The 21,678-nt window shown below is 42.0% G+C and overlaps 1 pseudogene; it reads left to right on the top strand.

Moving 5' to 3' along the window:
• Positions 1-21,248: 21,248 nt before the first annotated feature.
• On the top strand, positions 21,249-21,674 carry LOC102845721 (annotated as a pseudogene).
• Positions 21,675-21,678: the final 4 nt, after the last annotated feature.

Consider the following 21,678-nt stretch of genomic DNA (forward strand, 5'->3'; position numbering starts at 1 on the left):
TGCTAGGGCAATCTCTTATTGCTACGACAGGTCAAGGTGCTCCCGTTTAAAGGCAAGTGATTGCCCAGATGTGTAGACACTGGTGTGGAGCCAAATGGGGTGAGGCAGGCAAAGGGTTGGGTGATCACAAGGGCAGGTCAAACACTTGGAGGACCTTGCTCAAACCTCTGCTGTCTCAGAGTGCTCATGACTGGGGTCCTTACTCAAACTCCTGCTGTCCGTTTCCTACCCAGTGGTTTTGTCAATGTTCCCTGCCTGGTGGCACTTACGCAGGTGCCCTCACACAACAGCCCATGCTCCAGCAGGGTCCTGGATCTTACAGGATCCAAAAAGTCAAGGTCAAATTCCCACCAACCCACTAGCCTCTGGCTGGTCTGCAGAGTTCACAGAAGCCAGGTGGCTGGCTCGTTTTGGACAGTTGGTGTAGCCCAAGAGAGCTCAGCCAAATTCCCCACCAGTGGGCTCGCCCTTAGGTGCTCTCCCAGGTAATCAGCAATGCCCCAGTAAACACAGCCAAGACCCTACCAGCCTTTCTCCTGCCAGGTTAGTTCCACAACAGCTTGGCTGATAGCTCCGGGTGATGGCTGGATCCGCGGTGGTGCCCTGAGGTCACAGGGCTGTGGTGGGGGCTGAGGTGCGTGGTTGTGGGGCTGCAAGGGGGGAGGGGGAAGGGGAGGAAAGCAAGGGACTGGGGGGGGCTAAGGAGCACAGGGCTTGGACACTACCACCAAGAGGTGGGGGCAGGGCTTGGGCGCTGCTGGGGGTTTATGCAGCAGCACCCTGTGTGCTAAGGGTCACACAGGTGTGGGCTGCAGGGTGGTCGCACAGTGGCGGGTAGTCTTCGCTCCTCTGGGGTCTCACGATCTTTGCTCCTCTGGAGTTCTGCAGTGGGTGGCTGACTGTTGCTCTTCCCGGGTCTCTTCCCAGCCGTCTGGTGGCAGAGTTGTTCTGTCTCACGTTTTTGTTTGTTATATGTCATCAAGTCAGAACCAACTCACAGGTAACTGTATAGTGGATTTTCAGAGGCTATAAATCTCTTTTTTTGCTAATCTTTCTCCTATAGAGCAACTGGTGGATTTGAACCACCTGCCTTAGTCACTAAGCCACTAAAGATGTCAGAAGAAAAACTAAGAGGAAAGCAATAGGCAGAATGGCTTCAGAGCTAAATTTGTGTGTAGAATATGCTATCTGAAATTACATGTCATCTAGATTGTTGGACCAGAGACAAAGCAATGCATACACTTCAGAATCAGGCTGTTTTTGTTTTAAAAGATTTCCTTCAATCCCTACCTGTGTGACTACCTTCCTCAAGCTTCAGCTTCTTATTTGGAAATAATGATCAAGATTCCCCTTTCAGGGTCATAATGAGCACTAGGTGCCAGGTGCCTGGCGTGCAATCAGCCTTCAGTCACTATTAGCCACAAGTATTTATTATTGTGTTGTTGCTTCAGTGTTCATGTACCAGCAGTCAGTAGATTAGAAACTTCTTCTAAGTAGAGTCATCATATCATATTCATGTCCTTCCTTCATCCTAGTTTTCTGTACCCCAGTACGATGCCATGCTTATCCTAAGACCCCAGGGAGGTGTAGCTTTATGTTGAGTATATATTAGAAAGAACTGAAAGGGGAGAGAGAGAGTTGAGGGCTGGGACTGGTAGACATATGTAGCACATCAAAGGATTTTCAGACAGCTGGCGAGCAGCTTAACATGGGAGGAACGCCTAAGTGCTGTGCAGCAATTAGCTGACAGGTGAGCCAAGAACTGCAAAAAAGGTGGGAAACAGTCTGTTGTTTATTCCTCTGAAACAGAGGGTGTATGAGACCAGAGTCTCCAATACCTCTGCGCTCACATCCTCCTGGCAGAGTTGGTAGAGAAAAGAAGACATTCTGCTTCACTTGATGGATCCCTGGGCCAGGTGAAGCTTTGCAGACAGGCTAGATACTGGGCCTTTCTCAGAAGGCTCCAGGCCAGGAGATGGGAAGCTTTGCAGGCACACTTGATATTGGGCCTTTCTCAGAAGAGTCCGAGCCACTTTGACCTCAGCAAGCCCTCCATTTCCTTTAGTCTCATCCTGCATAATGGAATGAAATAAGTTGGATAAGTCAACTTGGTGCCCTCACAGTCACTGTGACTTCCTGAAGTCATGACTGGTGAGCTCTTCTTGGAGCCTGCAAGGCTGAAATTCTCATCAACTGATGTTTATGGGAGACACTGTTTAGAGAAAGATTGCAAAGCCTTTTGTGGGGAATTCCTCGAGTTCTGCCCAGAACTCTGGTGGTGTAATGCATATTGTGTTGGAAAGGTCAGCAGTTCAAATCCACCAGTTGCTCTGAGGGAGCAGTCTCCCCTCGTAAACCCGTCAACAGTGAGCCTGGTTAGCTGGGTTTTCCGCCACTGTCAAGTGTCTGCCTCACTCAGCAGTAGGAAGAAAAGCGCAATGCACAAGCAGGCGGCCCTTGGCTGCTGACTTGTGAGGAGTCAGGTATCTGAAACGGCTCTTCTCTTGTCCGGCTTATTTTCTTAGTCCCACAGACTTGCTCTCACTTATTCATCTTTCCCATTCAAACCAGTGGTGGGTGCCACAAATGCGACTCCCCAGATTATCTCAGGTTCATTTATTTGTGTCCATCTCTACGGCATCCCTCCCACCCAGACCTGACAGCCTCTCCTTGGCTCTGTTTCCTCCTTTTGTCTCTCTGTTCTCCACCTCATTACCCGTATAGGAGTCAGAGCAGCCTGCACATATTTACTTAATATATGCACTATTTAAACATCCAGATATTTCTAGCAAAGTCTTTATTGATATCCTAGAGCAAATATATACTGTTGAAAAGAAGTCTTAAAAAAAAAAAGAAAAGAAGTCCTTTTTAAAAAAAGCTAACTCTTCAACAGCTCCCTTTGTTGCATAAAATTCACCCAGAATAACTTTTGAAAACCTTTGTAGGCTGAGTGGACGTCAGTTGTCTGGCTCCCAGTGCCTTTCTGACCTTCCCATCACACTGTTCTCAGCTCCTGTGCCAGCTTCTGGGCATCCACCAAGCTCTTCTCTGTCCCCAGAATTAGCAGCCACCTCACTGTCTGTCAGGGTCTCTGGATGGTACAAATGATTAAAGCTAACTTAAAGGTGCTAAATGACATGGTTGCTACTCAATGAAAGGTTGGAGGGTCAAGTTCATTCAGAAGCGCTTCAAAAGAATGGTCTAGAGATCTACTTGCAATAAAACAGCCACTGAAAGCACCATGGAGGACAGTCTGCTCACATATATATGGGTTGCCATAGGTCAACTTGAGGGCAGACTGCTTCCCCTCAAGTATGGAAAGCTCTTGGACCTGCCTTTCCCACAGCTTTTTTCATTTCTTGCTTATAGCCTCTGTTCATTTATCATCCTCAAATGCTAGACTTTAAATTTACTGCTCCTCCCAGAGGTTGCTGTACAAACAGAGCAAGGGAACACTGTTGTTGTTGTTGTTGTTGTTATGTGCCGTCGAGTCGCTTGCAACTCATAGCGACCCTATGTACAACAGCCCTAAACTCCGCTCTGTCCTGTGCCAATCGCACCATCTCAGATACACCCATCCCTATTACCCCAATCACTGAATCAATCCACCTCATTGAGGGCCTTCCCCTCCTGTGCTGTCCCTCTACCCTACCAAGCATGATGTCCCTCTCCAAGGACCAGTCCCTCCTTACAACATGTCCAAAGTATGTTAGACGGAGCCTCAGAATCCTTGCCTCCAAGGAGCCACCTGGTTTGACCCTTTCCAGGATAAATCTGTTTGTTTTCCTACCAGTCCATGGTACCCTCAATACTCTTCTCCAGCACCACAGCTCAAAGACATCAATTCTCCTTCTATCCTCCTTAGTCATTGTCCAACTCTCTGATGCATAACAAGTGATTGCAAAGACCATAGCCTGTATCAGACACACCTTAGTCTCTAGAGAGATACCATTGCTCTTCAGTACTTTGCAGAGGTCCCTAACAGCAGACTTTCCCATGGCAATACGTCTTCTAATTTCCTGGCTACTGGTGCCAAGAGTGTTGACTGTGGGGCCAAGCAAACTAAAGCTGTGAACAATCTCAATCTCTTCACCATCCATCCTGATGCTGCCAATTTTCCCAGTGGTGAGAATCTTTGTCTTCTTGACATTGAGCCTCAATCCATATTGGAGGCTGCAGTCCTTGATGCTCAGAAGCAAGCGCTTCAGGTCCTCCTCACTTTCTGCAAGCAGGGTTGTATCATCTGCATATCGCAGATTTTTGATAGATCTTCCACCAATCTTGACCCCACATTGCTCCTCATCGAGCCCAGCCTCCTGGATAATCTGTTCTGCATAATACAGGTTGAAAAGGTATGGAGACAGGACACATCCCTGGCCCACGCCCTTCCCAATTTTGAACCATGCAGTGTTTCCTTGCTCTGTTCTGATGACTCTCCAAGTATAGGTTTCTCATTAGCACGATCAAGTGTTCTGGGATTCCTGTTCTTCTAAGAGTTAACCACAGTTTGTTATGATCCACACAGTCAAATGCCATTGCATAGTCAATGAAACACAGATATACATTCCTCTGGTATTCCCTGTTTTCAGCCAAGATCCATCTAACATTAGCTACACTGTACCTAGTACCACAACCCCTTCTAAACCCAGCCTGGACTTCTGGCAGTTCTCTGCTGATGTGTTGTTCCAGTCGTTTTTGGATAATCTTCAGTAGAATCTTGCTTGCATGTGAAATTAATGAGATTGTTCTATAGTTTCCACACTCTGTTGGGTCACCCTTCTTTGGAATGGGAACAAATATAGATCTCTTCCAGTCAGTTGGCCAGGTGGTTGTTCTCCAGATTTCTTGGCACAACTTGGTAAGCACATCCAGGGCAGCATCTGTTAGCTGAAATATGTCAATTGGTAAACCGTCTATGAAGAAAGGAGTACATCAGGATTGTATCCTTTCTCCATACATATTCCATCTGTATGCTGAGCAAATTATTCACGAAGCTGGATTTTGTGAAGAAGGATGTGACAGCAGGATTGGTGAAAGACTCAACATTAACCTGCATTATACAGATGACACAACCTTGCTTGCTGAAAGTAAGGAGGACTCCAAGCACTTGCTGCAGAAGAGCAAAGACTACAGCCTTCAGTATGGATTGCATCTCAGTGTCAAGAAAGCAAAAATTCTCACTGCTGTACTGAAAGGCCACATCATGACAGATGGAGAAAAGAATGAACCTGTCAACGAATTCGGCTTTCTTGGATCTACTGTCAATACACTCAATACCAACAGTCAAGAGATCAGGAGATGTATTACACTGGCAAAGTTTGCAGTCAGGCACCTGACCAAATTATTGGCTGATTCTAGTCATGGTCTTTTCAGTAATTTCCTATGCTGCTGAGAGTTGGACAATGGAGAAGGATGCCAGAAGAATAATTAATAATTTGAACTGTGGTGTTAGAGAAGAGTACTGAATATCATATGGACTGTCAAAAAAAAAACAACAAACCCACAAAAACAAAACACAAAGAGATATGTCTTGGGAAAGGTGCAGCCAGAGTGCTCCTTGGAGGCAAAGATAATAAAACTCCTTCTCAGGAAGCTCTGGTGGCAAGATGCTGCACTGCAATCCCAGAAGGGTGTGGTTCGAATCCATCAGATGCTCTGCTGGAGAAGGAAGGACAATCTCCTCCTGTACCAGTCAGATCCGATTTGATGGTACATACACACACACAAAATATTAAAAAAATTTAAAAAAAAAACTCCTTCTCATATACTTTGGACATGTTGCTAAAGGAACATCTTCTTGGAAAAGTGGAAGGATGGCAAAAGAGAAGACCCTCAACCAGGGAGATTGATAGAGAGAGTGAAGCAATGGGCTTGAGTGTGTCAGAGATTTTGATGATGGCTCAAGATAGGGCAGGGTTCAGAGCTGTTGTTCCTAGTATCACTATGAGTCCTACTTGACTCAACTGCACCTAATAACAACAATAATTACCCCATTACCTTGTTCATTACTATTAGAGCATTTATAAAATGTTCAAAAGCATTTCTTTCTTAACACAATGTATGGGAAAGAGTATGAAACACAATGTGAATGAAGGAAAGTGTGAAACACAATGTATATGAATGAAGCACAATATATACAAATTTTGTATGCAAGCCAAATAAAATTTAAAACATTCTTTTAAGGAGTGTTTCTTCTTGGTTGATTTACAGTCTGATTCCTTAGCTAGATGGTAAGCTCCATGAGAAGAGGAACGTGGCTGATGCTGCGTGTTCAATGCTGGGCAGAAGGCCTACATACAGTGGAGGTTCAGGAAGTATGTTGTTGTTATGTGACGTCGAATCACTTGTAACTTATACTGACCCTAATATAATAGCCCTGAAATCTGTCCTATCCTGTGTCAAACTTACTGTCTTTGACACATCTACTCCATTACACCAGCGACAGAATCAATCCATCTCATCAAGGGTCTTCCTCTCCTGCGCTGTCTCTACACCCTCCCAAGCATGTCATCCTTCTCCAAGGACTGGATCCTCCTTGCAACATTTCCAAAGTATGTCAGATGAAGCCTCAGAGTCCTTGCCTCCAAAGAGTAGCCTGGTTTTATCTTCTCCAGAATCAACCTGTTTGTTCTCCTGGCTGTCCATGGTGTATTCAATACTCTTATCCAGCATCACAGCTCAAAGGCATCAATTCTCTTTCTATCGTCCCTAGTTATTGTCCAGCTTTCTGACACACAGCAAGTAATTGCGAAGACTATTCACCTGGAAAGGGTCAAACCGGGAGGCTCCTTGGAGGCAAGGATTCAGAGGCTCTGTCTAACATACTTTAGACATGTTGTAAGGAGAGACATGTCCTTGGAGAGGGATATCATGCTTGGTAGGGTGGAGGAAAAGTGCAAGAGGGAAAGACCCTCTATGAGGTGGACTGATTCAGTCACTAGGGTAATGGGGATAGGCACATCAGACAGTAAGATAGGCAAGGGATAGAGCAGAATTTAGGGCTGTTGTACACAGAGTAGCTATGAATTGCAAGCGACTCGATGGCACATTACAAGAACAACATGGCCTGGTCAGGCGCACAGGATGTAGGTGCTGAAATATTAAATGAAAAATACAGCAATATACTGAAATGCCTCTAAAAAGTATCAAATCATTTGCTAGTCTTATTTATAATCAGCAGAGGGCAGCAAAGACTCGGAATTACAACCTAACTTCTCTAGGTTTTCTGCCAGAAAACTAAAAAAACTTTGAACTCCTCTTTGTCAAGTAGCAGACTCAGGGTTTTCCAAAACTTCAGAAAGATATTCTTACTTAGGAGCTATTCCTTGTGATTCCTAGAGCCTTCTTCAGTTGGAACCATTTATAGAATTCTTAACAAGAAAGATTTGGGGCTGACAAAGTTCCTTAGGAAATTAAAGCATATGTTGGATAGACTAAGCCAAAAAGAACCCCAATGGCCTGGAGGCTGTACCTTCCTGTCTGACAAGTTGGTGTGGAAAAAGGATGCTTGTACCAAACCCAGCAGCTGTTTGGGACTTAAGGACTTACAGCTCTCCCTTATGGTGTGTGGGGAGGAGCAGTCCTCCGTCAGGCAGCTGCTGTTTCTGTTTGGGGTTTTTGCAAGAACATGTTTTGTAAGCATGTTTTTATGGTTCTGCCTTCTGTTTATACCTGTTTCGCCTTATTCCATCTCCTCTTTGTGTTTAACAACCCCCTAAAGGTCAGAACTCAACATCTCTTGCCTTCTTGGGAGCCCATGGTACCAGGAGTGTACACTGCGCTGGTTAGCCAGCAGTTGAAACTGTCCACAGAACTGTACAGTGGTGTTTCCATTCCCTGGCCTAGAGGTAAGAAGCTGCACTGTAATCCCAAAAGCACACAGTTCAGGTTCAAATCCACCAATTACTCTGCAAGAGAAGGATAGGCAATCCCTTCCCATGTGATTTACAGCCCACGAAAATCCACTGGAGGATCAGCTACGAGTTACTTCCAACTTGATGGCACACAACAACAACAACAACAACCATCAGACAAATCTGAGCCTCACTATATATCAGGCCCAGGTCTGTTCTGGTGGTCCAGATGCTCTCCATAAGTAGAAAGATGAGTCACTGGAGTTTCTCAGTGTAGTGCTAGTGATATTTAAGGCTGGATAGTTCTTTCTTGTGGAGTTCTGTGCACTGCAGAATGTTTCTCAGCATCTCTAGACTCTACCCATTAGGCCCAAGAAGCACTCACTCCCACAACACCAACACTGTACCCCAAGTATTATAATCAATTATGTCTCCTGATATTGCCCAATTTCCCCTGGGAATGGGGCAAAAATCCCCCTCTGCTTTGAAAAGAATAGTTTAAGGAGATAGTCATTGATCCTCTCAGAGTATCTTTCAACCCGTGTATCAATAACTCCTTTCTCAGAAATACTTCTCCCTTCTTCCTGCTTGTCTCTGTTGTGACCTCAGGGCCATGGACTTGGTAGACTGGACATCTCACCCATCTAAGCCTTCTCAGTTTATCTCCTCTGGAAACTGGAAACAGATTTTGGGGACTGGTTACCATGAAGGCTGAGGTCAGTACTTTCAAGCAAATTCAATTCAAGGGAGTCCTTTGTATTCTAATATGAGGACTGGGAAGCAGAGCCATTTTTCTACAAAAAGACTGGAACAGGCTACAGTGCAAGAGATAGAAAGCAACTATGTGGCTCCCAACACTTTCTGGTGGCTGAGGTCTGGCTGAACCATGTATTTAAGATGTTCATGTATCCTCAATCCCGAAGGCATGCAGTTAGAATCCACCAGATGCTCCGCTGGAGAAGGAGAGTCAATCTCCTCCGGTGCCAATCGGATCCAACTCGGTGGTATACAACAACAACAAAAAGGATTTTCATGTATTCTTAAAACTAATTCCCTTTCTGACCCAGTGTGTTATCATTGATACCATTCTGTTACTGAATAATAAAGAGTCCTGATGGTACACACTCTGCCTGTCATTGAAGTCATCAAGGCAATTAGGGTCTTACCTGTCAGGACCCATAGTCCATTTTCCCAAACTGTCGTGTTCCTTCAAGGAGCTTTGGTGGTTTAGTGGTAAGAAATTGTGCTGTCAATGCAAAGGTACGTGGTTCAAACCCATCAGCTGCTGTGTGGGAGGAAGATGGGCAATCTCCTCTGTGCTATTTACTGCCACTGAAAAACCACTGGGTTGGTTTCTGATTCACTAGTACATAACAAGATAACAATTACTTCATCATCGTAACTTGGGCTTGTACCAGGCCTTGTCTTGCTATGGCCTCCACTCTACTTGTTAGACTTTCACCCTCAATTTCACTACTAACCACAGACTCAGCACACAATTCCTGTCTCATTTTCGTGAGCAAGTGAGTCAATTTGAGTCTCTCTACAAGAAAGCAGGTGAGACACCCCACCTCCCCTGCCCCTTCTGTCCAAGCCACTTTTGTTCAAATGAACAGCCTCAGGTGATGAATCATAGTAGGTTTGCAAGGGGATTGAGATGGCAGCGGGTTTATGGGAAATATCTGTATCCTTTATAGAAGAGGTCAAAGCCTGAGGTGCCATTAGTCTATCCCCTTCCATCGGCTTTGGATGCGTCACGTCAGGACATGACACAGGAAACTGGTGTAGCCCTTTTACTATGCAGTAAAGCCACGAGAACCACAGAGAAACTGATGGAAGAGCTTTGACATCCTTGAGTTGACAAATTAACCAACCTGGGAGCCATCTACCTCTGGACTTCTTGTTACATGAGATAATTAGGTGTCCTTACTGTTTGGGGCACTCTTGACTCAGGTGTCCTGTTACCTGAAGCCAAAAGGATCCTCACCGATACAGTGCAGCTCATCTTTTCAGGCCAGGTCACCTGGATCCTACTTGAGTCCGTAGAAGGATTATTCCAGGGTCAGACACCACCTCCAGCTCAAGGGGTCTTTTGTTTTTATTTGTTTGTTTTTACTGGGTTCCACTTTCAAAACTTTCAAGCCTACAGAATAATTGAAAGAATAGTAATTCATGTCCATTAGAGCTTTTTCTGTTTTGCTTTGTCATCTGCAACCCCACTCCCTTCCCCCATCCCCATCATGCCCTCTTCCCTTTCCCACCTTCACTCCCACCCCTCCCTCTATCCCCACCCTCATCCCCACTCCCATCACCCCCACCCCTCCTAGGGTTTTTTTTATCCCCCTAGGATTCCTCAAAAGTCACATATATGCTCTCTTAGTAATAGCATCTCTGTGGGCTGCTTTATTCTAAAAGGGTTTTCTTGCCTTTATTTTGTTTCATTTCGTGGGTGGGTTGTGGGTGGTGGGTGGTTGTAGTTTGTTTTCCTTGGCATTGCTTTTCAGGTGTGCTCTGTTTTATAACATCCCCTCGTTTGGACTGTCTGAACCTTTCCTTGGGATTAAGTTTAGTTAGCTATTTTTAGCAAGAAGATGAAGAAGGTGAGAATGGATCCTTTTCAGTGTATCACTCTAAAGAGACACGTGATGCCAGGGTGACCTGTTAGTAGTTGGTAGTGAGTTTCATCGGCTGATGAAGGTGCTGTCTGACAGATATTTGCACTGTAAAACCATCTTTTCTCCCTTTATGATGAATGAGTAATCTGTAGGATGTGAGAATATCTTGAGATATTTGAGTAGCTTAATACAGTATCTTATTCCCCAGCAAATTTTACCTAATGGTTTAATATCTATTCATAATCTTTACCTGAATCAAAAATTATATTAACAATCACAAAAATCACTGTTTCTAGTGTTTCACAAAAAATACTAATTAGCATCAACAACGAGTGTTCAGGACTTTCATTCATAGGGTCATTATTAGTTGCCTTCAACTCAACAGAATTAACAACAACAGTTAGCATCTTACTGTTTCAGAAAAAGCACTTTCTTTTCATTCACTCTCGCTTTTTAATTTTGTTGAGTATAATTGTGAATTCAGATTGTTAATTGTATCCTTTTATTTCCTTGATTCTCAAATTGGGCCATTGGGAAACATTTTGAAACAGACTATGATGGAAGACTTAAGATAGGTCTCAGAATTGCATACAAACATGGAAACCAAATCCTAAAGTGTGGCTATGATCTCAATTTTACCAATTAAATTAAAAACAATGGTGTAAATTACAGGTTAGTAAAGGAAACTACAATTAACAAATATGTCTACTGTTTTATCTTTAATTGTAGACACAGCTTATAATGTAAAAGGTTTTTGGTTTCCGTTTTTTGTTTTGTTTTTAAAGCATGCCTTTCAACATGTTCAAATAGGCTAAGAGCAAATTTAACATAATTGAATAACATAACTCCTTCAGGCTACACATTCACTGCTTCAATCTGCCTTATAACATGACTAACTCAAGAAATGCTAAAACTTGTTTAACGGAGTTTATTCAAGCTTTATTGTTTCACCTTGATAAATGTGTTAAAAAGAACCTTAAACAATCATAGTTTCTTCTTACAAAGTAATCATGAGCATCACTTGTTGAAGCTGTACATTTCAAGTTTTGGCTTTTCTGGAAAAGTGTAGAACAAGAATTAGATGTTAGGATCCATTGCATTCACCATGCACCGCTTGTCCTGAACATGCTCAGCTTTCTTCCACTGTGCTCACTCCATAGATGCTGCTTTCACTACCGCAGTAGCTGTTGCTTGCTCCTTGGCCACCAATGTTATGTTTAAAAGTTCTGGCGAGCTCTGGTCGCCTAGTGGCAGGAAACTGCACTGCAATCCCAGAGGTGCATGGTTCAAATCCACCAGATGCTCTGCTGAAGGAGGAGGAACAAGTACCAGTCAGATCCAATTTGACAGTACACACATAAAAAGAATGAATAAATAAATATTAATAAAAAAAAAGTTCTGGCTGTTCTCTGTGGAACTTGGTCCTACCCACTTTTCTGAGCACCACGCCCACCTCCATAACCACCATTCAGTTGCTGGCTAGCTAGGCCACCCTAACAGGACCTTTCTGAGAAGCTCATGATTTAGCTACAAGGAACACCATCAGTTGCTTTTGCTGTTTAATTCAAAAGTTATTATATCTGTTTTCCATATTTGTTTGGGTTTTTTAAATTGTTTTTGCTTTGTTTTTTTGACCTTGAGGCCACAACATTTTCAATCATAAATAACATGTTCAACAGCTCTGTATTCTTCCATCAGGACCTACTTAATTGTGTATGTGGCTAGGAGGGACTGGTCCTTGGAGAAAGACATCACACTTGGAAGGGTAGAGGGATAGTGCAGGAGAGGAAGACCCCAGATGAGATTGATTGATACAGTAAATGGGGGTAAGTGTGTCAGAGTCAGTGAGAATGGCTCAGGACAGGGCAGGCTTCAGAGCTGCTGCGCATATGGTTTGTATGAGTCACAGATGACTTGACAGCACATAACAGCAGCAGCAACAACAACAACAACAACAACAACTCTTATAGAGTTTAGCTGTGAAAATAATTTTTTTAATGTTCTCAACAGCTCTGTAAGGTGTACATAGTGTGTATACAATGTTATGTTGCAATCTGCAAAATGGAACCAATATCCTCTATCTGTGATCAGACTTTCCTGAAAAAACAACTATGTCCTCTTATAAATCTATCTGGGAATCCCAGAACACTTAATTGTGCTCATGTAAAGCCTATACCTAGATCAAGAGGCTGTTCTGTGAACAGGGCAAGGGAACACTGTTGTTAGGTGCCATTGACTCGAGTACGACTCATAGTGACCCTATGAAAGAAAAGAACTCTGTTCTATCCTGTGACATCCTCACACTTGCTGAGACACAAGAGCCCATTACAGCAGATACCTTGTAAATCCACCTGGTTGAGGGTCTTCCTTTCCTTCGCCAACACTCCCCCCTTCCCAACATCATGTCCCTCTTTAAGGAATAGCCCCTTCTAGCAACATGCCCAAAGTATGTGAGGCAAAAGCTTGTCATACCTGCCTCCAAAGATTACTCCAGCTGCACCATTTCTAAGACATATCTGATCATTCTCTTGGCCGCCCATGGGATATTCAGTGTTCTTTTCCAATACCACAGCTCAACGGCATCAATTATTTTCCTGTCATCCTTATTCATTGTCCAGGTCTCAGATGCATAGCTAGTAATCGGAAAGACCATGGCTTGAATCAGATGTACCTTAGTCCTCAAACTGACATCACTACTCCTCAATAATTTTGAAAGGTTCCTAACTGCAGATTTTTCCTGTACGATGCATCTTCTGATTTCCAGACTGCTGACACCAAGGGTGTTAATTGTGGAGCCAAGCAAGATGAAGCTGTTGACAGTTTCAATCTCCTCTCCATCCATCATGATGCCTACTGTTTCAGTGGTAAGAAGTGATATATGATTGAGTATTATGGTTAGCACAGGAATCCAGAATTAAAGTTGCATAGAGAAGTGTACTCGGGGTGGGGGTTGGGGGGTAGGGATGTGGGAATTGTATACTAATGAAGGAATTTTTTTTTCTCTCTTCGGAGGGGGAAGCAAGCTGGTGAGGAGGGGTGGGCAGGGAGAAAATTGTGGCAATGAATGAATGGATATCCAAAACCTCTGTGAAAAAAAATTAAAAATAAAAAATAAATAAATTTTTTTAAAAAAGAATCTTTTTTTTCTTGATATTGAGATGCAATCCGTACCAAAGGCTGCATTCCTTGATTTTCTGCAACAAGTGCTTCAAGTCTTCCTCATTTTCAGCAAGCAAGGTTGTATCATGAAGAAAAGCTTGTGCCAGGGTTGTATTCTTTCTCCACACCTATTTAATCTGTATCCTGAGAAAATTACTCAAGCAGTTGGATTCTATGAAAAGAATGTTGCATCAAGTTTAGAGGAAGACTTATCAATAACTTATGCAAATGACACAACTTTGCTTGCTGAAAGGGAGGAGGATGTGAAGATAAAAGTATACAGCTTTCAATATAGATTGCATCTCAGTGTCAGGAAAACAAAAATTCTCACCACTGCACTGACAGGCATTATTGTGATAGATGGAAAAAAGACTGACACTGTCAAAGACTTCATCTTACTTGAATACACAATCATCACCCTTGGTATCAATAGTCAGGAAAGATGTATTGCACTGGGTTGTTAGCTCACCAGGCTGTGCCAAGCAATCTGTTGGACAGCTACCTGGGCAACTGACTGGAAGAGATCCATATTTATTCCCATACCAACAAAGGTGATCTAACAGTGTGGAAATTATTATCAAACAATATCACTAATACCACATGCAAGCAAAATCCTGTGGAAGATTATCCAAAAACAATTGGTACAGTACATTGACAGAAAACTACCAAAAATACAAGCTTGGCTTAGAAGAGGCTGTGGCACTAGAGACATCATAGCCAATGCCGGATGGATCTTGGCTGAGAGCAGAGAGTACTAGAGGAATGTCTATCTGTGTTTTATTGACTATTCAAGGGCATTTGAGTGAATCACAACAAACTTTGGCTAACTTTGAGAAGAATGGGAATTCCAGAACACCTAATTGTGTTCATGTATAATCTATACTTGAAACAGGAAGCAGTCATCAAAACAGAACAAGGAAACACTGTGTGGTTCAAAATTGAAAAAAAAAGTATGTCAGAGATGCATCTTTTCTCCATACCTTTTCAATCAGATCAGAACAGTTCATTCAGAGCACTGGGCTTTATGAGGATAAGTGTGGCATCAGGATTGGAGGAAGACTCATCATCGACCTAAGTTATGCAAATGACACAACCTTGCTTGAGGAAAACGAGGAAGGCCTGAAGCATTTGCTGCAGAAGATCAAGGATTGTAGTCTTCAATATGGGTTGAAGCTCAACATCAAGAAGACAAAGATTCTCACCACTGGGCCAATTGGCAGCACCATGATATAGAGAGAGGATATTATGATTGTTAATAATTTCAGTTTACTTGGTTCCACAATCAACACTCTTGGCACTAGCAGTCAGGCAATGAAAAGAATAATTACATTGGGAAAATCTGCTTCTCCAAAGTGCTAAAGAGCAATGATGTCAGTCTACGGTGCACCTGATTCAGGCCATGGTCTTTTCAATTACTTGCTATGTTTCTGCTTGCTGAACAATAAGTAAGGATGACAGAAGAAGAATTGATGCCTTTGAGGTATGATATTGAAGATTATAAAAAATCCCATGGACTGTCAGCAGATATGTCTTAGAGAAGGTGCAGCTAGAACGCAGAGTTCTTGAAGGCAGAAGGGATAAAGCTTTGTCTTACTTTGGGCATGTTGCTAGCAGAAGTTATTCCTTGGAGAAGAACATCATTCTTGGAAACGTAGAGGATTACCAAAAGAGAGGAAGACCCTCAACCAGATGAATTGACTCGCTTACTACACATTGGGTTCAAGAATTCAGAGATTGTGAGGATGGCACAGGATAGGATAGGTTTCAGATATATTGTTCATAGTGTCACTATGAGTTGTACTTGACTTCACAGCACCAAGCAACAATAACAACAACAAATCTACCTGACCTAAATCCATGTCAGTTATTATAGCCATCATAATTCCATGGTTTCCACTACAGGAACTATGTCTATTCAAAGTCTGCTCTCCACCAATGTTGTTATAATTTTTCTCAGCCCCATGTTTGTCATAGGGACCTGACATGGCCATAAGATTATGAGGAAGATCAAAGCGTCTTCTAACTTCAGTTTGGATTCACTTAACTACTTCCACGTACTAATACTGTGCCAATCATTTCTTCAGAGTCTTGAAGTATAGTGATTCAAAGTCCTGAAGATTAGTACTGGCTTTGTATGACTTACAGAACTACTTTTTGAGTACAGGGTTGGAAGAAACAATTCCCTTGTTCTCAAGGTTAGATGTTGTGCAAAATGGGATAACATTGCTGATGAACTTCCAAGCAAAAAGTACTGGGAATGTTTTACTGTCACAGGAAATGGCTGAAAGAGTGTTAAAGAAATCTATTTCTGCACAATGTTTTTGTGGACATACACTTCTATTATTCGTAGGTTACTAAGAAAGCATTTGCTGGATCATATTTGTTTAGCTAAATGAACTGAATTTATAAAAAGTGTATGTTTAACCAGATAAACAACCTTCAAACTGTCTTAAAGTGTCTAAACCATTATATACATTCCAATAAGCTGTATGAGGGATAACATCTTTAAATTAATTTCAAAAGTACACAAATACTTCATGAACTCATTTTTTTGTTATTTAAAGTTTAACAATGTAAGCATGCAGATACTCCATTTCTGTTTTCCTCAAGCTCTCTCTACCCCTTAACTGAAAATATGATGATCAGTTTGATGTTTAGAAAAATCTTTTTTTTTTAACAGAAAAGTACGAGAGGCTCTTTGAAGTCCTTCCATTACCAACTTCTAAAACTTATCTGCCATTTCCAACTTCTAAAACTTATCTGACTATATAAAAGTGGCAAGACCAAGTAAGGACTATCAGGTGACCTACCCCTGTGTTTTGCTACTGGATCTTTCTAGATCCAAATAGAGATTGGTAGTAGTAGTGAGCTTGTGCTGCCTATACTACATAACATAATTTAAAATTGAATGTTATATATGTATAATTCTATTTCCATTTGAATATGTCTGACTTTTCTGCCATTTCCATGCAGTAAAAGTTAATGCATAAATAATTAACATTAATTAATACTTAAATCCCAGAAAAGGCACATTAATGTAAAATGTTCATCTGGAACTTGTTGTTCGATGTCATTGAGTTGACTACAACCCTGTGAACAATAGACTTGAACCATGTCCTATCCTACGCCATCCTCACCATTTCTGATATCCTCAAGCTTATTGTTATGGTCACTGTCTACCCATCTCCTTGACAGTTCTCTTTCTCTGACACTCCACTTTTTCCAGCATAATGCCTTTTCCCAAGGACTAGCCACTACTAACAACATACCTAAAGTAAGATGAAATTTTAACATTTCTGCCTCTAAGGAGCACTTTGACTGTACTTCCTCCAAGATAGACTTGTAAATTCTTTGGAAATACATGGGATAATCATCAATTCTTTTGTCATCTTTAAACATTATGACTTGCATGAAATGCACCTTTAAACTGACGTCATTGCTCTTTAGGCCTTCGGAGAAGTCCTTAATAGCAGATTTTCCCAATACATGTCTTTTGAATTCTTGAATGCTATAACCATAGGTAACAACTATGTTGACTGTATATCCAAATAAAATTAAATCCTTGACAACTACAATCTTTTCTCTGTGATGTTGCCTATTGGTCCAGTTGTGATGAGTTTTGTTTTCTTGATATGGACATGTAACCCATATTGAAGGGTGTAGTCTTTTATCTTTTTCAGTAAAGAGTTTAAGTCTTCTTCACCTTCTGCAAGTGTTTGGGAACTCAGTTGTTCACAAAAACCTACTGAAAATCTTTCAGAAGATGAAAACAAGAGCAGGGACTAATAATTTCATAAATAATATTAGCCTATTTCTATTAACAGAAGATGTATGGCTTTGGGCAAATCCACCATCAGGAATCTCTCCAAAATACTGAAGAGCAATGATGTCAGTTTGAATACTAAGGTGCAGCTGGTTCGAGGCATGGTCTTTTCCATCACTTGTTATGTATCTGAGAGCTGGGAAATGAATAAGGATGACAGAAGAATTCATGCCTTTGAATTGTGATATTGGAGAAGAGCAATGACTAGTCCATGGACAGATATGTCTTGGGGAAATTGCAGCCAGAGTGTTCCTTGAGGGCAAGGATGGCAAGGTTTCAGCTCACATATTTTGGGCATGCTGTTAGGATAGGCTATTTCTTGGAAAGTGACATCAGTCTGGGAAAGGTGGAGAAAGACAGGCCCTCAATGAAGTGGATTTATATGATGACTGCAGCAAGGGGTTTTAGTGTGTTAGAGACAGTGAAGATGGCACAGTTTCAGATCTGTTGTTCACGGGGTCATTATGAGTCATAATTAACCTGATGGTACCTACCAACAAGTTATTGATAAACCTTATGTAATTCTAAAGAAAGATGAGCATAATGTTAAATAAAACCAAAGGATTTACTAAAGTTTTTCTAGATACATACAAAAGTTAAAAAACTCAAACTCTTGGCAGTCTATTAGAACTGACTCACATGACCCTCCTGTGGGTTTTCAGAGGCTGCAAATCACAGATGAGGAGACTGTCTATCAAAGAACAAGGTCAACAGAGCTCTCTCTCAATCCTACACAAAACCCACCTCAAACTCATTGCCATTTAGTGGGAACCTACTTATAGCTGAGAAAGATGGTCAGTCTCCTCCCATGCAATTTACAGTCTTAGAAAAAACCACTGGAGGGTCAGCTATGAGTATATTCGAACTCAGTAGTAATGACTTAAGTTTGCTTGAAGCCACACAGGAGGAGACTGTCCCTCTTCCTCCCTAAAGGCCCCAGAGAGGCACTGCTTTTGGCTTATCAGCACATCGCCCTGTGCACTATGTCAGCAGAACTCCCTATCTCTCTGAACTGCTGGTGGATTGACATAGCCAACCTTTTGATTCTCAACCTAATAGGTTACACACTATGGACTAGGACTCCTTTCCTCTTTATGGATGAGTGACATTCCTATGAATGGATATACCAGATGTTGTCAAACTATGTAGTCTATTGATGAAGATGAGTTGAGTTGTATCCACCATTTGATTGAGAATAATCAATGAAATGGTTCATTCAATTCAAATGGTTGCAATGAATATTGGTGTGAAAGTATTTGTATTCCCACATTTAATTCTTTTAGAAAAATACTCACGAGTGTTATTACGGGACTATTTTTAACATTTTGAGCAACAATCAAACTGTTCCCATAGTGGCTACACCATTTTACTTTCTCATCAACTGTGAATAAGTTTTTCAATTTGTCCACATCCTGTAAACACTTATTATTTTTCATTTTTCTAATAACAGCCCTCCTAGTGTATCTATAGTGTTATCTCATTATTTTTATTTGCATTTCACCATGTGCTTACTGATGATTTTTATATTTTTGTTTATAATGCTTATAATATAAATGTTTATTCAAGTTCTCCATTAATTTTTTTAAACTGAGAAGCCTTTTGATGAGTAGAAGCTCCAGTGGCCTAGTAGTAAGAAGCTACGCTGTAATCCTGAAGGTATATGGTTCAAATCCACCAGCTGCTCCATGGGAGAAAGATGGCCCATCTCTTCCCATACCATTAACTGCCTCTGAAAATCTGCCAGAGGGTTAGCTATGTGTCCGTTCCAACATGATTGTACACAATGACAACAACAAGTTATTTGTATATTTTGCATATTAAACTCTTATCTGACCTATATCCACTTCTATCAATCAGATTCTGACTCCCAGGCCAGGGCAGAATTACTCCCAGGGTAGAGTTTCCAAAGCAGTTTAACTTTAGAGAAGCAGTCTGCCTTTCCTTTCTCCTTTCTAGTTGGGGGATACAAACAGCCGTCTTTTTGTTTAGAAGGCTAATTCTTGAAATATGGTGACACCAGTGTGCCTTATTTGATATTGTTGTTAGGTGTAGTTGAGTCAAATATAACTCATGGAGACCCAATGAAAAACAGATCTAAACCTTGTTTCATCCTGTGCCATCTTTATCATTCTACACTCAAGCCCATTTCTGCAGTCACTGTGTCAATCCATCTCATCAAGGATCTTCCTTTCTTTTCTCTGACTCTCTACTTTTACAGACATGATTTATCTTTCCAAAGAACCAACATGTCCTAGTAACATGTCCAAAATATGTGAGACAAAGTTCAGCCATCCTTTCCTCCAAGGATCAGTCTGAGTACAGTTTTTCCAAGACATAACTAGTCTTTTTGGTCTCTCTCTCTCTCTCTCTCTCTCTCTTTTTTTGGCATTCCATGGACTGTCCAGTGTTCTTCTCCAACACCACAACTTAAAGTCATCAATTCTTCTTCTGTCACCTGTATTCATTGTCTAGCTCTCAGCCACATAGCAAGTGTTTGAAAAAACCATGGCCTGAATCTAACACACCTTAGTTTTCAAACTGGGTTTATCATTCTTCATTAATTTGGAGAGATCTCTGATTTGCCTAATGCAATAAATAGGTCTCTGATCTCCTGACTGATGGTTTCATGGATGTTGATTATGGATCTAAGTAAGATTAAGTCATTGACAATTTCCAACCTTTTTTCATTTGTCATGATGTTGTCTATTGATCCAGTGCTCAGGATTTTTGTCTTCTTGATGCTGGGATGTAATCTATATTGAAGGTTGTAGTCTTTGATTCTCTGAAGTGTTCAAGTCCTCCTCATTTTCGGCAAGCAAGGTTGCGTCATCTGCATAGTGCAGGTTGTTAATAAGTCTTCCTCCAACTCTGATGCTACATTCTTCATAGAGTCCAACTTCTTGAATGATTTGTTCAACATACATATTAAATATCAAAACACATAAAGGATACAACCCTGACATATACCTTTCCTGATTTTAAACCATGCAATGTTTCCTTGCTCTGTTCAGACAACTGCTGCTTAGTGTAGGTACTGGTTTTCCATGAGCATAATTAAGTGTTCCAAGGTTTCCATTCTTCTCAATACTAGCCATAGTTTGTTCCGATCCACACAGTTAAATAACTTTGCATAGTCAACAAACACGTTTTTCTGGTATTCTCTGCTTTCAGCTAGTATCTATCCGATATCAGTCATAATATTCCTTGTGACACTATCTCTTCTAAACCCAACCTGAACTTTTGGAAGTTCCCTGTCAATGTACTGTTCTATTTGTGTGTGTGTGTGTTACGATCTTCAGCAATCTTTTGCTTGCATGTGATATTAATGATATTGTTTGTGGGAAGCCAAATATGAAAGTTAGTATTAAAAATAAACCAAATTCTATATCAGGATTTAAGGGAGGCGTAATACAAGCTGGAGTTCACCCTGAGGCACTAAGGCATTCCTTGAAAGTCAACATCATTCTTAAGTTTGTATTTACTGAATCCCTCCTTCCTGAGATTAACATAAGGTAAACAATAGAGAACTCTGCCTTATCTACAAAATACTTACCCATGATCCTTTGTTTTTGTTTTTACTCCCTTGTGATTATCCTTTATTTACCTTTCTGATGATTCTCAATAAATACACAGAGAGGTATGGCTTGGGTGCTTCAGTCATTAGGACTGTTTGTCCCAAGCAGAGCGGTTTGATCCATTGGTAGGGTTGGTGTCACCCTCTTGCTTGGGGATTGCGGCTCTTTCCCGAGCGGCGCGAAGGTCCGAGAAGCGGCCTGAGATCTCAGCTTTTGGTGAAAAATGGCCCGAACCAAGCAGACTGCGCGGAAATCCACCGTGGGGGGGAAAGCCCCCCGCAAAGAGCTGGCCACCAAGGTGGCCAGGAAGAGCGCTCTGTCCACCAGCACCGGCGGGGTGAAGAAGCCGCATCGTTACAGGCCCGGGACCGTGGCGCTGAGGGAGATCCGCCGTTACCAGAAGTCCACGGAGCTGCTGATCCGGAAGCTGCCCTTCCAGCGGCTGGTGCGGGAGATCGCGCAGGACTTCAGGTCAGATTTGAGGTTCCAGAGCGCGGCCATCGGCGCCCTGCAGGAGGCCAGCGAGGCGTACCTGGTGGGTCTGTTTGAGGACACCAACCTGTGTGCCATCCACGCCAAGAGAGTCACCATCATGCCCAAAGACATGCAGTTGGCTCGCCGGATACGGGGGGAGAGATCTTAAGTGAACCACG

The sequence above is a fragment of the Elephantulus edwardii genome, unplaced genomic scaffold (genome assembly GCF_000299155.1).
Source record: "Elephantulus edwardii isolate Elephantulus edwardi_28Jun2011 unplaced genomic scaffold, EleEdw1.0 scaffold00095, whole genome shotgun sequence".
Taxonomy (NCBI): Eukaryota; Metazoa; Chordata; class Mammalia; order Macroscelidea; family Macroscelididae; genus Elephantulus; species Elephantulus edwardii.